Raw genomic sequence first — 16575 nt, 5'->3', positions numbered from 1 at the left:
GATAAATGAATTTAGTATAATTGTTATTAAATTTTGGTTTTAACTTAAAGGATAACACATACTGTTAGGCTATGAACTGACCTACCGATACAATGCACTGCGCATTTGACTTTTTGAGTGAGCCCTCTCCAGAACCAAATCCCAATCTCTCTAAAATTAATTTGATCCCTTTGACAGTCGAGGAAGAAATGGCCAACGTAAGAGCTATTAAGTCGATGATCATCGTCAGTCCTAACTCTTTTCCTCAACCGACCGGGTCAATTGGGGGCCAATCCACGCAGCCAGTCACGCAAGAAACTAGTCCAGTGTTGGCTCTAGCTAATGAACAAGCTTTTTCTTGCCCAGTAAAAGGGCGAGGCAGGCCACCTCCAAGCAACACTTGGTGGATAAGAACTCAACCGAGTTGCCGGTGTCTAATTATGGAGAGCAGATTAAGCAAGTTGTCACTGAGCAACCTGGCCGTACCACTGCCCCTCTAGTGTGGTCACCTGAGCTGAAATACAAAGGCCGAGATGTGACCACAATTGACTCGGTCTATGTATATAATATTCCCAACTTTTCATCTAGAGCCAAACACACTCCTATGTTAAACTCCATTTAGGATATCTAAACCCAACTCCAAACTTGATGGTAGGTGTAACCAAACACCCCATTTCAACACAAAAAAAAAAAAATTAGAAGTGCAGATTTTTTTTCTTCATTCTTCATTCTCTAACTTCTCTCTACTTTCTCTCTCATTTTCCTTTACTTTCTTGGAGGCCAAACACCACACCTTTGCTCCACCCTTACACCACCACCTTGACCCACCATCTCCACCACCTCCGGCCACCTTATCTCGCCGGAAGATGGGTCCGGTCGGCACTCCTTGAATCCATCCGAAAATAACACAATAGAAGCACAAACTCTAGATTTTTCTTAATCTTTTGAAGAATCAAAGCATGGGATTTATTTTCTTGATGGATTAGAGGCTTGTACTTGGTAAGAATCTTTCTCTAAAAGTTTAGTTGAAGGTTTTACATATTTTGAGTTAGAGATGATGAAATTTTTGTGTTTTAGATCTATTATGATTTGGGGTTTGCTTGTTGAATTTTATACTCTCAATTAGTTTCCATGAATGTTTTACATGTTTAAAAAAAAAAATGGTCAATTTGATGGTTGATTTGGAGATTTAGATTTTTGGGTTAATCTAGGGTTTGAATGTGATGTAAAAATTGGGGATTTTGGTGTTAGGGAATTTATATGTTGAAATTGAGTTGATAAATGATGGATTGGGTATCTCTATGTTCTATGGAGGAATTTTATAAGTGATTGAAGAGATTTTACTTAAGTTGTTGAGTTTATACAAAAATGTTGATTTTTGACTTTTGTAGTAAATTGATGGTGGTATTGTGCATATAAATTGATTGGATATTTAAAAAGTTACTAACTCAAAGATGTTCAAAGGATGGGTGTTATGGAGATTGGATAAGTTATTTGTTTGGGTGATTTAAAGTTGGAGGAGTTCTTTAGCTTGCCATTCCTTAGCATTATTTTATTTAGGATCATTTTTGTAGATGTTGTAATTTTCATTGAAAGCTTTTCCTAATTTGAGATCCTATTTACTAATTGTTAGGATTGGAGGAAGGCATCTCTCCACCTCTTGGAAATTAATTTGTAGAGTTTCAAATCTACACTTTTGCTATTTTTGGAGGTGAGTATACTTACCATGGAAATTACCTTACCTCTATCTTTATTACAAAGTTTGAAAATAATTTTTGAATTAAAGGAAGTGAATGATACATTTCATCATGATATATGTATAAAAAGAAAATCTATAAATTTATTGAGGCCAAGGGTTGAGTTTTAATAAAGATACGATTTCATTTGTATAATGAAGCATTAATTTTTTTATGAGAATTTATTTAAGTTGAGTCTTTCAAATTTTATGATGATGATGATTGAATGACAGTGAAATGTTATGTGAGGGTATTTATTTTATTGATCATATAACCGAATATAGCCTTTGGGGCCACAAGGGCCAAAATGCTTTGGGGTCCTGGGGACCGAAATGTTTTAAGGACCATAAGGGTCGTTGTATGTATAAGGGGTCCTGGGGACCGAAACATTGAAACAAGAATTGAAGTGCTACGATGACATGAGCTATGCTCCTATGGTTATGTTCTGGGTAACGGTACCGTCACCACCTAAGTCGCGAGGTAACGCGACCCTAAGGCTATGTAGTGGATTGTATGATGGACAGGAAATCTTAATGTATTGAAAAGTTATATTTTTGTTTACTTTCATTATCCAAATGTATGTTTTTTTTCTGCCTTATGAGATTCCTTGGAAAAATCTTGATAACGTTTTATGAAAATTGTATTGCATCATTTTTATTTTTATTTTGTATAAATTGAAGTCCAATTAAGCTCTTATGTTTAGTATCTTTATTTTGAACCCTATTGGTAGGAGCAAGTTTTATAACTCCATGGTATTGGTATACTCATTGGGCTTTAGCTCATTCTTTTAAATAATTTTTTTTCAGATTCATAGACTTTTGTGTGGCTCGCCTCAACTTGGAAGACTAGAATTTTTTTTTGAAGGATCACAGGTGGGCATCTTGTGGTTGAGGTTTTGCTTAGGGTCATTCTAGGATGTAAGCTTACCCTTTTTTTTTTTATGAAGGAGGTTGATTGTAAAAATTGCTTATGAAGTTGGATGTATTGATGGATTCGTGATTAGTATGTATTATATTTTTTTTGGGAGGAAATGCTTGGGAACTATCTTGTAGCATGATAATATTTTTTTGTCTTTGAATAGATCATCTCATATATGTTAGGCAATTGAAAGGTGCTATAGCGTTTAAGGTGCACCCTCTTGGCAGGGTTTTGCCTTGCCAAGATTGGGTCGTTACATTTTTGGTATCAGAGCATTTGGTTATGAATCTGTAGACTAGTTATTTTAGAATTAAAGTTGATAGGGTATTGTAGTTAGTAATTCGATTAGTGATGATGTTTAATAGCGATCTAGTATTCTAAGTTTTAATTGTCTTGTTATACAGGCGCGTATGGCAAGGCGAAGAGTTCATAAGAGTCGCCCCCTTATGGAAGTACTTGAGGCTGAGCGAGAGCCACATCTTAGTGTTGGAAATGAAGTTCCACCTCGGGTTCAGGAAGAAGAGATTGAACATGAATCGCATAATGAGCAAACTCAAGAGTCAAGTGCCAATCCAGAAGTGGGACATTCAGATAGAGTCGTACCACCAAGGGTTGACACAGCTCCAGCATTTTTAGACCCTAGTGTGCAGCGCCTTTTAGAGTCAATGGCTAGCCTAGCGGAGAGGCAGACTCACATCCTTGAACAACAGAATGCAGCACAGTCAAGGCCATTTGTGCAACCTACAGAGAACCGCCTCACCGCAATTGAGAGGTTCAAGAAGTTGGGGGCTCCATCATTTTCTGGATCGCCCAATCCTATGGAGGCAGAGGCCTGGTTAAGGAGGGTAGAGCAGATATTTTCTGTGATGGAAGTATCAGACGAGCAGCGAGTTGCACTTGCTAGTTTTATGCTGGTGGAGGAGGCTGAATATTGGTGGGAGGCCACGCAACGCCTACTTACGGCAAGTGGCACCGGAGGATTGACCTGGAACCAATTCACTAAGGTTTTCAATGACAAGTACTTTCCAGCTACCTATCGGTATGAAAAAGAAAGAGAGTTCCTTCGGCTAGAGCAAGGGGATTTGACTGTAGCTCAATATGAAGCTAAGTTCATTTCTTTATCTCGTTTTGCCCCTTCGTTTGTGGATGATGAGGAGGTCAAATGTCGTCGTTTTACAGATGGGTTGGATTTGGACATCAAATCTCGTATCCGAGTATTGGGAATAACTAACTATTCAACCTTGGTTGATAAAGCCTTAACAGTTGAGGAAGATGTCATAGAAATGAAGTTAGCGGAACAACAGAAGAAGCGCCACCTTAGTTCATCCCATCATGAGAACACATTTAATAGACCGTCAAAAAGAGGTGGTCATGGTTATGGTTCAGTCAAGAGCTCTAGTGCATATCAAAAAAATAGAGAGCATCCCACCCCAACCCAAAGCATTTCTAATCAGCGTCATGGACAGTCTAGTGGGACATCATCTCAGTTTACTCGAAGTGTTTGCAAGCAATGTGGGCGGGCACATACAGGTGTTTGTCATGCTGGTACCGACTTGTGTTTTCGTTGTGGCCAGAAGGGTCATTTGGTGAAAGATTGCACAGTTCCTAAAATGACTAATTTGGGAGATACACGAGCTTGCTTCAATTGCGGACAACCCGGACATTTGGCTAGAGATTGCACACGAACTGCTTTATCTGCTAGTACTGGAGTTGGTAGTAATAAAATTTCAGGTGCCGGCCGAGGGGGAAGCCTAGGAGGAGGTCAGGTTGGGACTCGATTTGGCAAGCAGAATAAAGGAGGTGTTCAATCCGATAGACAAACCTCGCAGGGGAGAGTTTTTGCTTTGACTCAGCGGGATGCTCAGGCTAATCCGGAGGTGGTAACAGGTATTATTTATGTGTTCAGTAGGGAGGCACATGTACTTATTGATCCGGGTTCTACACATTCTTTTGTATCTCTATCATTTTCTTTGCATGCTGATAAACCTATTGAACCTCTAGGCTATTGCTTATCCATTACTACTCCTATTGGGGATTGTGTTATAATTGAGGAGGTATATCGAGGTTGTGTATTACAGTTGGGAGATAGGGAGATGGTAGCGGATTTATTGCCTTTAGAGATGCTTGATTTTGATTTGATTTTGGGAATGGATTGGTTGGCTTCTTACCATGCTTCGGTGGATTGTTATAGGAAAGAGGTAGTATTTTCCAATTTTGGGGAACTTGAATTTAGATTTTGTGGAGATCGATGTGCGTCCCCATCTTATGTTATTTCTGCTATTACCGCTAGAAAAATGCATAAGAAGGGGTGCCAAGGATACTTAGCCTATGTGATTGACTCCGAATTGAGTGGTCCAAGATTGGAGGATATACCAATTGCGTGTGACTTCATAGATGTTTTTCCTGATGAACTACCTGGATTACCCCCAGATCGAGAAATTGAGTTTGCTATTGACTTAATTCCTGGAACTGCCCCAATTTCTAGTGCACCTTACCGTATGGCCCCAATGGAACTTAAGGAGCTTAAGATACAATTGCAAGAGTTATTGGATAAAGGCTTCATTAGGCCAAGTGTCTCGCCTTGGGGATCACCTGTGTTATTTGTGAAGAAAAAAGATGGCACCATGAGATTGTGCATTGACTATCGGCAGTTGAATAAGGTCACGGTGCGTAATAAGTATCCTTTGCCGCGTATAGATGATTTGTTTGATCAACTTCAGGGAGCATGTGTGTTCTCCAAAATCGATCTCAGATCAGGGTATCACCAACTTAAGATTAAGGAAGAAGACATAGCGAAAACTGCTTTTCGAACTCGCTACGGCCATTATGAATTTCTTGTTATGTCTTTTGGTCTAACTAATGCCCCCGCCGCATTTATGGACCTTATGAATAGAGTGTTCCAACCATACCTTGACCAATTTGTGATTGTATTTATTGATGACATACTTGTTTATTCCAGGAGTCAAAAGGATCATCAACAACACTTGCGGGTGGTATTGCAGACCTTACGAGAAAAGAAGTTGTATGCGAAGTTTAGCAAATGTGAGGTTTGGTTAGATCGTGTCGTATTTTTGGGGCATGTGATTTCGGGTGAAGGTATTTTTGTGGATCCGAAGAAAATAGAGGCTGTGGTGAATTGGGATCGTCCTACTAACGTGACCGAGGTGAGGAGCTTTTTAGGGTTGGCAGGCTACTACCGTAGATTTGTAGAGGGGTTTTCATTGATTGCGGCACCATTAACACATTTGACCCGTAAGAATACCAAATTTGAGTGGACGGAGAATTGTGAAAAGAGTTTTCAAGAATTAAAGAAGCGATTAACTTCTGCCCCAGTGCTTACTATTCCGTTAAGTGGTGAAGGATTTATTGTTTATAGTGATGCCTCTCATCAAGGGCTCGGTTGTGTGTTGATGCAACATGGAAAGGTAGTGGCCTATGCATCTAGACAATTGAAGAACCATGAACGCAATTATCCCACCCATGATTTAGAGCTCGCAGCGGTTGTTTTTGCTTTAAAGTTGTGGAGACATTATTTATACGGGGAAAAATGTGAGATATATACTGATCATAAGAGTTTGAAATATTTATTCACACAGAGGGATTTAAATTTGAGGCAAAGGAGATGGGTTGAACTGATTAAGGACTATGACTGCACCATTAATTATCACCCAGGAAAAGCTAATTTGGTGGCCGATGCTCTTAGCCGAAAATCTACAGGGAAATTAACTCACATTCAGGGCATTCAATTTAGTCTCTTACATGAAATAAAATCTATTGGAGTTGATCTAGCAGTTGGGAAGTCGGGATCCTTGTTAGCTACAATTAAAGTGAGACCTTTGTTAGTGGATCGCATTCGAGAAGCCCAAGGGAAAGACTCAATTTTGGAGAAGACCCGAGCTCGAGTGAAAGATGGTACTCTGTTAGACTTTATTATTAAAGAAGATGGTGTGTTGATGTTTAAAAATCGGTTATGTGTTCCAAATGAGCCCGAGATAAAAAGGGAGATATTAGATGAGGCCCATAATTCACCTTATGCAATGCATCCGGGGAGTACAAAGATGTATCGAAATTTAAGAGAAAGTTATTGGTGGCCAAATATGAAGAGAGAAATAGCAGAATTCGTGTCAAGGTGTTTGGTATGTCAGCAGATTAAAACAGAGCATCAACGCCCAGCTGGTTTACTTCAACCTCTTCCTATACCTGAATGGAAATGGGAGCATATTGCCATGGATTTTGTTTCGGGCCTGCCTCGCACACAGAAGGGGCATGACTCTATTTGGGTTGTTGTGGATAGGTTGACCAAATCTGCACACTTTTTGGCTACTAAGAAAAACTTTTCACTTGATCGATTAGCAAAAATTTATGTGGATGAAATTGTGAGATTGCATGGTGTGCCGGTATCTATTGTTTCAGACAGAGACTCGCGCTTCACATCCCACTTTTGGCCTAGTCTTCAAAATGCCTTGGGTACTAAACTGAGATTCAGTACAGCTTTTCACCCCCAAACCGACGGGCAATCCGAGAGGACAATTCAAACTTTAGAAGACATGTTGAGAGCTTGTGTCCTAGATTTTCGAGGTAGTTGGGATGAACACTTGACCTTAATAGAATTTGCATATAATAATAGTTATCAATCAAGTATTGGGATGGCTCCCTATGAAGCTTTATATGGGCGAAGATGTAGAACTCCAGTATGTTGGGATGAGGTTGGAGAGAGAAAATTGTTAGGGCCAGAGATTGTTCAAATTACTACCAATAAAGTGCATATTATTCGAGAAAGGTTGAAGGCGGCTCAAAGTAGACAAAAGAGCTATGCAGATAATCGAAGGAAAGATTTGGAATTTCAAGTGGGAGATCATGTATTTTTACGAATCTCGCCATGGAAGGGAGTGATGCGATTTGGTAAGAAAGGCAAACTAAGTCCAAGGTATATTGGGCCATTTGAGATATTAGAGCGCATTGGCAAGACTGCTTATCGTTTGGCCTTACCACCTAGTCTATCTCGCATTCACAATGTGTTTCATGTATCCACATTGAAGAAGTACATGCCTGACCCATCACACGTGTTAGATTTCCAACCAATCCAACTCAAGGATGATTTGTCTTATGAAGAGGAAGCCATAGAGATTGTGGACATGAAGGATCAAGTACTACGTTCCAAGACCATACCACTAGTAAAGGTATTGTGGAAAAATCATGCTTTGGAGGAAGCTACTTGGGAGCGGGAGGATAATATGAAAATTCGATATCCACATCTTTTTCAAGGTATGAACTAGACTAAACAAACGAATAAATTTCGTGGACGAAATTTTCCTTTAGGGGGGTAGAATTATAATATTCCCAACTTTTCATCTAGAGCCAAACACACTCCTATGTTAAACTCCATTTAGGATATCTAAACCCAACTCCAAACTTGATGGTAGGTGTAACCAAACACCCCATTTCAACACAAAAAAAAAAAAATTAGAAGTGCAGATTTTTTTTCTTCATTCTTCATTCTCTAACTTCTCTCTACTTTCTCTCTCATTTTCCTTTACTTTCTTGGAGGCCAAACACCACACCTTTGCTCCACCCTTACACCACCACCTTGACCCACCATCTCCACCACCTCCGGCCACCTTATCTCGCCGGAAGATGGGTCCGGTCGGCACTCCTTGAATCCATCCGAAAATAACACAATAGAAGCACAAACTCTAGATTTTTCTTAATCTTTTGAAGAATCAAAGCATGGGATTTATTTTCTTGATGGATTAGAGGCTTGTACTTGGTAAGAATCTTTCTCTAAAAGTTTAGTTGAAGGTTTTACATATTTTGAGTTAGAGATGATGAAATTTTTGTGTTTTAGATCTATTATGATTTGGGGTTTGCTTGTTGAATTTTATACTCTCAATTAGTTTCCATGAATGTTTTACATGTTTAAAAAAAAAATGGTCAATTTGATGGTTGATTTGGAGATTTAGATTTTTGGGTTAATCTAGGGTTTGAATGTGATGTAAAAATTGGGGATTTTGGTGTTAGGGAATTTATATGTTGAAATTGAGTTGATAAATGATGGATTGGGTATCTCTATGTTCTATGGAGGAATTTTATAAGTGATTGAAGAGATTTTACTTAAGTTGTTGAGTTTATACAAAAATGTTGATTTTTGACTTTTGTAGTAAATTGATGGTGGTATTGTGCATATAAATTGATTGGATATTTAAAAAGTTACTAACTCAAAGATGTTCAAAGGATGGGTGTTATGGAGATTGGATAAGTTATTTGTTTGGGTGATTTAAAGTTGGAGGAGTTCTTTAGCTTGCCATTCCTTAGCATAATTTTATTTAGGATCATTTTTGTAGATGTTGTAATTTTCATTGAAAGCTTTTCCTAATTTGAGATCCTATTTACTAATTGTTAGGATTGGAGGAAGGCATCTCTCCACCTCTTGGAAATTAATTTGTAGAGTTTCAAATCTACACTTTTGCTATTTTTGGAGGTGAGTATACTTACCATGGAAATTACCTTACCTCTATCTTTATTACAAAGTTTGAAAATAATTTTTGAATTAAAGGAAGTGAATGATACATTTCATCATGATATATGTATAAAAAGAAAATCTATAAATTTATTGAGGCCAAGGGTTGAGTTTTAATAAAGATACGATTTCATTTGTATAATGAAGCATTAATTTTTTTATGAGAATTTATTTAAGTTGAGTCTTTCAAATTTTATGATGATGATGATTGAATGACAGTGAAATGTTATGTGAGGGTATTTATTTTATTGATCATATAACCGAATATAGCCTTTGGGGCCACAAGGGCCAAAATGCTTTGGGGTCCTGGGGACCGAAATGTTTTAAGGACCATAAGGGTCGTTGTATGTATAAGGGGTCCTGGGGACCGAAACATTGAAACAAGAATTGAAGTGCTACGATGACATGAGCTATGCTCCTATGGTTATGTTCTGGGTAACGGTACCGTCACCACCTAAGTCGCGAGGTAACGCGACCCTAAGGCTATGTAGTGGATTGTATGATGGACAGGAAATCTTAATGTATTGAAAAGTTATATTTTTGTTTACTTTCATTATCCAAATGTATGTTTTTTTTCTGCCTTATGAGATTCCTTGGAAAAATCTTGATAACGTTTTATGAAAATTGTATTGCATCATTTTTATTTTTATTTTGTATAAATTGAAGTCCAATTAAGCTCTTATGTTTAGTATCTTTATTTTGAACCCTATTGGTAGGAGCAAGTTTTATAACTCCATGGTATTGGTATACTCATTGGGCTTTAGCTCATTCTTTTAAATAATTTTTTTTCAGATTCATAGACTTTTGTGTGGCTCGCCTCAACTTGGAAGACTAGAATTTTTTTTTGAAGGATCACAGGTGGGCATCTTGTGGTTGAGGTTTTGCTTAGGGTCATTCTAGGATGTAAGCTTACCCTTTTTTTTTTATGAAGGAGGTTGATTGTAAAAATTGCTTATGAAGTTGGATGTATTGATGGATTCGTGATTAGTATGTATTATATTTTTTTTGGGAGGAAATGCTTGGGAACTATCTTGTAGCATGATAATATTTTTTTGTCTTTGAATAGATCATCTCATATATGTTAGGCAATTGAAAGGTGCTATAGCGTTTGAGGTGCACCCTCTTGGCAGGGTTTTGCCTTGCCAAGATTGGGTCGTTACAATGTAGACAAGTATAACTTGCTAGGCTTCAACCTGACCAAGGGCCTGTTTCTTCCAGTTGACATGAAGAAGCATGAGCAACTGTCCGATCTGAAAGCCATCAAGTCGGTCTCCAAATCTTTAGTGTTGGTAGGGTTCATTATTTTATTTCATTGAATTGATTGTTTGGTATCTACATACTAAATTTTTTCTACCTGTAGGCCATGTAAAAAAACTTCGTTGCCCATGAACACATGATGGAGCTAAAAAGGAATCTTCGTAAGGCCATAAGTGAGAACAAGGCAAAGAAGGCCAAGCTGCGAAAACTCAAGGCTTCGCTTGCGGATATCACAATCGAGAGAGATCAGTTGGCCGAGCAGTTGAATAAGGCGGATGAAGATAAGAAGAAGGCAGTGGAGACCAGGAAGACAAGATATTTGGCCGAGCTAAAAAGGCATCGCGATAACCATAGGGCCGAACTGAAGGAAAAGGTTGGGGAGGTGGAGGACCGAGGTTTCGCAGAGGGGGAGAAGGCATATGAGCACCAAGTATAGGCTACCAAGGGCATCTTCTTCCAATGCGGCTGGAAGGCGGCAGCTAAAAAACTTGGCCAATCTGCGGATTCTGAGTTTTTCATGAATCCTCCGCTCCACTTCATCCCTCCATATATACAAGTGTAGGCTACTGTCGTGCAACAAAAGATTATTGAAGTCGCGAAGGCAGATAGGGTGGTTGAAGTGGCCACCATCCAACTTGCCAACACAACTCTGCAACTGGCTGCACAAAAAGATAGTGTGGCATCGCAGGATGCCGATTAAACTAAACATGCGATCGATCCTCCGCTCGACACCAATTCAGAAGGCCTTGATGATGCGACTGAGGAAGAGATTGTCGATTTGGCTACTCGATTTATGAACATTGTCCTTGTTATGACCTTTTCCTTTTCTTCTTTTTTTGGTTTTGAAGGTTTGTAATTGTACTGAAGGCCCCTCCTTTTGGAACAACACTGAAAATAGAATAAATACACCTTTTGTTAACATCGTTGTATTTTCCTTCTCGTTTTGTTGATATTGACTTTGCTCCGTGCCGGGCAAAACACAGTTCAACAAAGGAGTTTATGGATGGGTAAAATAGCAACTTTCTTCTCATCAAGCAAAATCCAACTTGGATGAAGCTTTAAGTTGGGCAAAACACCAACCTTTTTTTCACCAAGCAAAATTCAACTTGGCAATGAAGCTTCAAATTGGGAAAAACACCAGTTTTCTCGCCGAGCGAAATCTAACTCGGTAAGGAAGTTTTAAGTTGGACAAAATACCAACTTTTTTCTCACCAAGCAAATTTAACTTGGCAGAGAGCTCTGAAGTTAGGCAAAACAACAATTTTGGTCTCTACCGCAATAGCTCGGCCATTTGTCTTCCCTTCCAATTGTGTGAACCTTTCTAACCACTCGCTTGTCCGCCGCCACCAGATTTGTCTTCTTAGTCGCAGTGATCGCATCATCTTCGACTCGGATGTATTCATTGATTCGTTACATCAATGATTCTATAGTGGTAGGCTGACTCATTGTAAGTAAGTCCCTCAGTCTTTGTCCGACTGGTAAACCTCGCTTGTATTGGGCAATCGCTAAGTTCATAGGGGCAATCGAGGATCTTGTTGTATGTCTCCCAGTATTTACTGTTGTATTTCTTCAATGAACTGCTCGATTCCTTTTTCACACACAAAAGATGATCTACTTCTTTTAGAGTTTTTGTATTCGTCTTAAATTTGGTAACGAATGTCTCTGCTAATTGTTGCCGCCTCTTGATACTCTCTCCGGCAACTTCTTGAACCAATTTAAGCCTAGCTCGTCCAAACTAGCTGAAAATATTAGGCACATTAATGCATCACTCTGTTTATGTCCAGCCATTACTTGCCGATAGTGGCTAACATGCATACATAGATTCATTTCCAGTCATACAACGTAAACTTAGGCTAAAGGAAACCGATAGGGGGCGATGTGTTCTCGATCTTAGAAGAAAATTGGGTGCACTTAGCCTTGCCAAGTCCCGATCAACCATTACATTTACTACCAAACGTAGAGGTAGCATATTACCTCCTTACTAGCGTGGACTCCTGAAGCCAATCTCTGAAGTACCGGCATCCTCTAGGCCTCCCTCTAACGAGCTCACTCCTTCAAAACATCCCTCAAGTCCTCCAATCGAGTGGAGTATGAGTATCCTGACGTTAACGTCGAACGTAAGGGTCGGTAGCTACTATTTTAAGTTTAAGACCTATCTACTGGAAACACAGAGTGGCCGACTCTGTAGTTCCTAGTGATGGAAAACGAAGGTGTCTCTCTCCAAATCCAATTACCTGAACGATAGGATTTGGTGCCCTTACTGTGGTTTTCCACTCTAGCAACACTTTTTCCCTTCAACTGCAACTTCATGGCTTTCATTTCTGCCGTTATCCTTCGAATGATGGCGTCCTGGTCCCTTAGCTTGTTTTCTAAGCACTGAGAATACGTCCCCCTCCATTGTCGCCCATCAAGGCTCTATGAGTGCTCAAAGCTTCTTGCATGATTATCTCATGCGTCTCTGTGAGTCTCTCGCGTGGAGGTCTCTAGACCAGCCATGGTCGGCATTGGAGGGAAGTTATCACGCCTTTGAACAGACTCTAGCGTGATGCCGTCGACAACGGGCAGTGAAATGTCATCGTTGTTTGCCATTGAAGCTGATTAGAAAAGCCTGGAAGATAAGGTTTTGTATGTCAAAATTTTCACAGATAGCGCCAATTGTGCAGGAGAGAAATATTCGTCGTCCCCCATACACCTTGATACCACGCTTGCTTCGCTCAGAATGGCATCTCGCTTATTGCAAATAGAACAATAGTGAGCTACCAAGTGGGTGATTTGCCCAAAAACCCCTCCGACGATCAAGTTATTTCACTTGAGGAAGAATGAGGAATGTCGAGAGAGAATAACAAAAGTTTGCTTCCCCTTATTAGAGTTCGATCACATATTTTATCTAGGCTGTTGGGTTGTACTTTTGTTGAAGCTCTAGCTCTCCCGCAGCAATTTCAAAAAAAGACTTAATTGTCTTGAGTAGAATAAGGTCTTTATTCATAGACAACTCCGTTTTCTTGTAGTTCCGCTTCTTGTTCTAAAAATGCAAAAAGACTTGTTCTTAATCTCGGAAGACGAAAATTACCGGTTGGGTTGGTCCAACCAAGAAAGGCTTGCAGCTCAAGATTGTGTGCATACTATTTCTATCGTCCTTTGTTAGACTCGTGGTTGTACTGTCATCTCTTTTCCTTACACCTGTGTGTGTCAATACTACCAAACAATATTGGCCAAACCGTCAAACAATATTAACGTATACCTGGAGCGAATTCCTTTCTTCATGCCATTGGACCACGTAAAGTCCCCCAACCGAGCAATTATTTGTGTCATCCTCAAAGTGCTAGCTTAGGACTAGGGGTGTTCGCAGTTCGGTTGCAGCCGGGGAACCTCCAATCTATCATCCGTTCCTTGGATTAGCAGATTAGAAAAAATCAATCCGCATCCATCTACCGGATTGACGGATGTAGATTGAGCAGATTGGTAGATGCATACGAATTGGTTTAATAGTTTAAACTTTTACAAATTTTGAACATAATACAACTACTTGTCAATATTTTTGGATAACAATTCAACTCAACATTACTAAAAGATTATCAAGTAAATTGTTAAATGCTAATAATAAATACATATAAGAAAATTATGCATTATCAAAACTATTTCATTACTTTTTTTTATTCAAAAACTATTTAATTTGATTTTTCTTTTAAATGACAAAATTAAGCCTTACATTTTTCACAAAAAAATACAAAATATCAACACTTGCTATTTGATAAAAGGATTTTCAAATTGAAAACAAATTAAAAATACAACATAATATCTAAACATTTTTTTAATTGAAAACACAAACAGAATATCTAAACAAATTAAAAACACAAAGTCTTACAAATGACTAAGGGTGGTCGCTGTCACGACCCAAACCCGCCCCTATGGGTTTAGCACCGTAACCGGCCAGTAATCCGTGATTACCGAAGGCCTGCTTAACAGTCAAGATAGTAATACAGAGTACAGGGGCTGGCAGAAGCCAAAACAGTAAATAAAAGGTGTCCAATGAGCTGTGACATTCTGAATGCAAAAAGACTTTCCTGAACATATTCACATTCAAAACCAAAACAGTTTATACATATGTCATATATACAAACATTCAGGTTAGGAACCAAATCCCTACCATAACAGTACAGTGCAAATCTTAACATTTATTACAGAACAGAGGCAAAAAGGGAAATCTAAAACACCCTAAAACAGCCTTGACTTGGCAGCACTTGGAACCTCGAAGTGAGGCACAATGGTTGACTTTGACAAAATGGGAGCTCAGCCTAACACTCCTAGTATCGATCTGGTGCCTAGACACCTACATATATATATAAACAGTGAGCTAAAGCCCAGTGAATAACAGTTGTGTAAAGAGGTTAAAAATGAATGTCCTTTCAGTCATTAAACAGTTATATCAGTCATTTAGAAACCATAGCAGTTATATGTGGTATATCCAATAGCAAAACAGTACAGTAGGTCTTAACAGACCGAGCAGTAAGTTAATGGCCATCATAACAGTAACAGTAGTGGTTCCAAACTTGGGAACCGACAGAGATCTCTGTGACAGTAGCAGTAACAGTACAGTAACAGTAAGTTGCTAAGGATACCACGAATACAGTTTACAAATAGGACAAACATTCATTCATTAAACAATAACGTTTCAGTAAACAGAACAGTTGATAATTCAGAAAATATTCATAATTGAACATATCTTTACAACATTGTTACTCACAGAGCACTGGGCTACAGATAGGCTAGTGTGCGTCCTCGGATGCCAACCCTACAGTTACAGAACGAACACACACTAAGTAATACACTTGGGTTTAATAACTTAACCCCTAACTTGGCTCGGTGTGGTTCTATATCAATATCCTTCTTAAGATGCCTTAAACATGCCCTAGGAATGCCTAGGATGGAAAGAGGCACTTTAAAATACTTTTCAAAATTTGCTGAAACAGGGGTCCACGCTCGAGCGGACATGCAGACAAAGGAGCTCCGCTCGAGCGGACTGAAAACTCAAGCAAAAGTACTGGATGCATGCAATTCACGCTCGATGGGCGCTCGATCCACGCTCGAGTGTGAGACTCAGGTCCTCGCTCGAGCGTGAACTCTCTCGCTCGAGCGGACTGCAAAACAAATGAACTTCTGGATGAGTGGAAGTGCAAGACTCAGAGTGTACGCTCAAGCGTGAAGTCCTACGCTCGAGCGTGGGTCCAAAATCTGGAATTTCCAAATTGAACCTCCAAGCTCAAATTCAACATTTAAAGCATCAAATTTGATTCTTTTGGGCCAATTTTCTGGAAAACACTTTAAAACTCATAATATGACATGTTTCAAAGATCAATTTGCAAAATCAAAGCCCAAAGGTAGTTCAATTAAACACAAATCCAAACAAAACTTCATGAACATAATGTATATGTAACATGCAAGTGTTCAATTGAAATCACAGCTTCAAATACTTGATCAAATGAGTTAATTCACTAAAAAACATGATGAATTCATGGACCATAGCTAGAATATAGACAAGCATGTGAGCATTTCCATGAAATCAACCTCAAAACTCAACAATGTGTACATGCATGCTTGATTTAGCTACTCAAATCAAATCTTTAAACTAATTCTTGACTTAGATCACTAATGACTCATGAACCATACAAGAACCAACTTGAATTCACAAACTAAAGGATAAATATCCTACCTTAGGTCCTCAATTTCAAGTCTAGAAGCTCAATTATGCAATCTACTCTTCAATTCTTCTAATTCTCCAAGCAATTCTTGTTGAACCAAAGCTCTCATACTCTCCCTCTCTTGCTCACAGTTTTGGTCTCAAGAAGGATAATGAAATGATGTATGGAATGTACTAATGAAGTCCCAAACAAGTGTATAGGAAATGGCCACTCAATGGCAAAATTGTAACAAACTTGAACTTATGTAATTTAGTTTTATTTAATCTAATTTAATCACACCAAATCAAATTTAAATTAAATCTACCATAATAACACATAAATTCTAATTAACATAAAACACCAATCAATTTCAGATTCAGCTGCCGATAAGGCCTTCAATTCGCAATTCGAAGTTAAAACACAAACAAATCATTTAGTAGTCAAACAGATAGAAATGCATTTACAGACAATACACTCATGCAATCAAATT

General features: G+C 38.8%; 2 long non-coding RNA genes across 2 annotated transcripts; both read left to right on the top strand.

Moving 5' to 3' along the window:
- The first annotated feature begins 93 nt into the window (after positions 1 to 93).
- LOC114291666 (uncharacterized) lies at positions 94 to 2819 on the top strand. The gene is made up of 3 exons (XR_003639470.2): positions 94 to 978; positions 1613 to 1690; positions 2522 to 2819. It is a non-coding gene; the product is annotated as an uncharacterized LOC114291666 (long non-coding RNA).
- Positions 2820 to 10317: 7498 nt separating this feature from the next.
- Positions 10318 to 11326, top strand: LOC114272141 (uncharacterized). Its single transcript, XR_014348458.1, has 2 exons — positions 10318 to 10439; positions 10511 to 11326. It is a non-coding gene; the product is annotated as an uncharacterized LOC114272141 (long non-coding RNA).
- Positions 11327 to 16575: the final 5249 nt, after the last annotated feature.

Source organism: Camellia sinensis, chromosome 13, assembly GCF_055761805.1.
Source record: "Camellia sinensis isolate YWXY chromosome 13, ASM5576180v1, whole genome shotgun sequence".
Classification (NCBI taxonomy): domain Eukaryota; kingdom Viridiplantae; phylum Streptophyta; class Magnoliopsida; order Ericales; family Theaceae; genus Camellia; species Camellia sinensis.
Note: the sequence above shows the minus strand (reverse complement) of the source record. Positions and strands in the feature narration are given on the sequence as shown.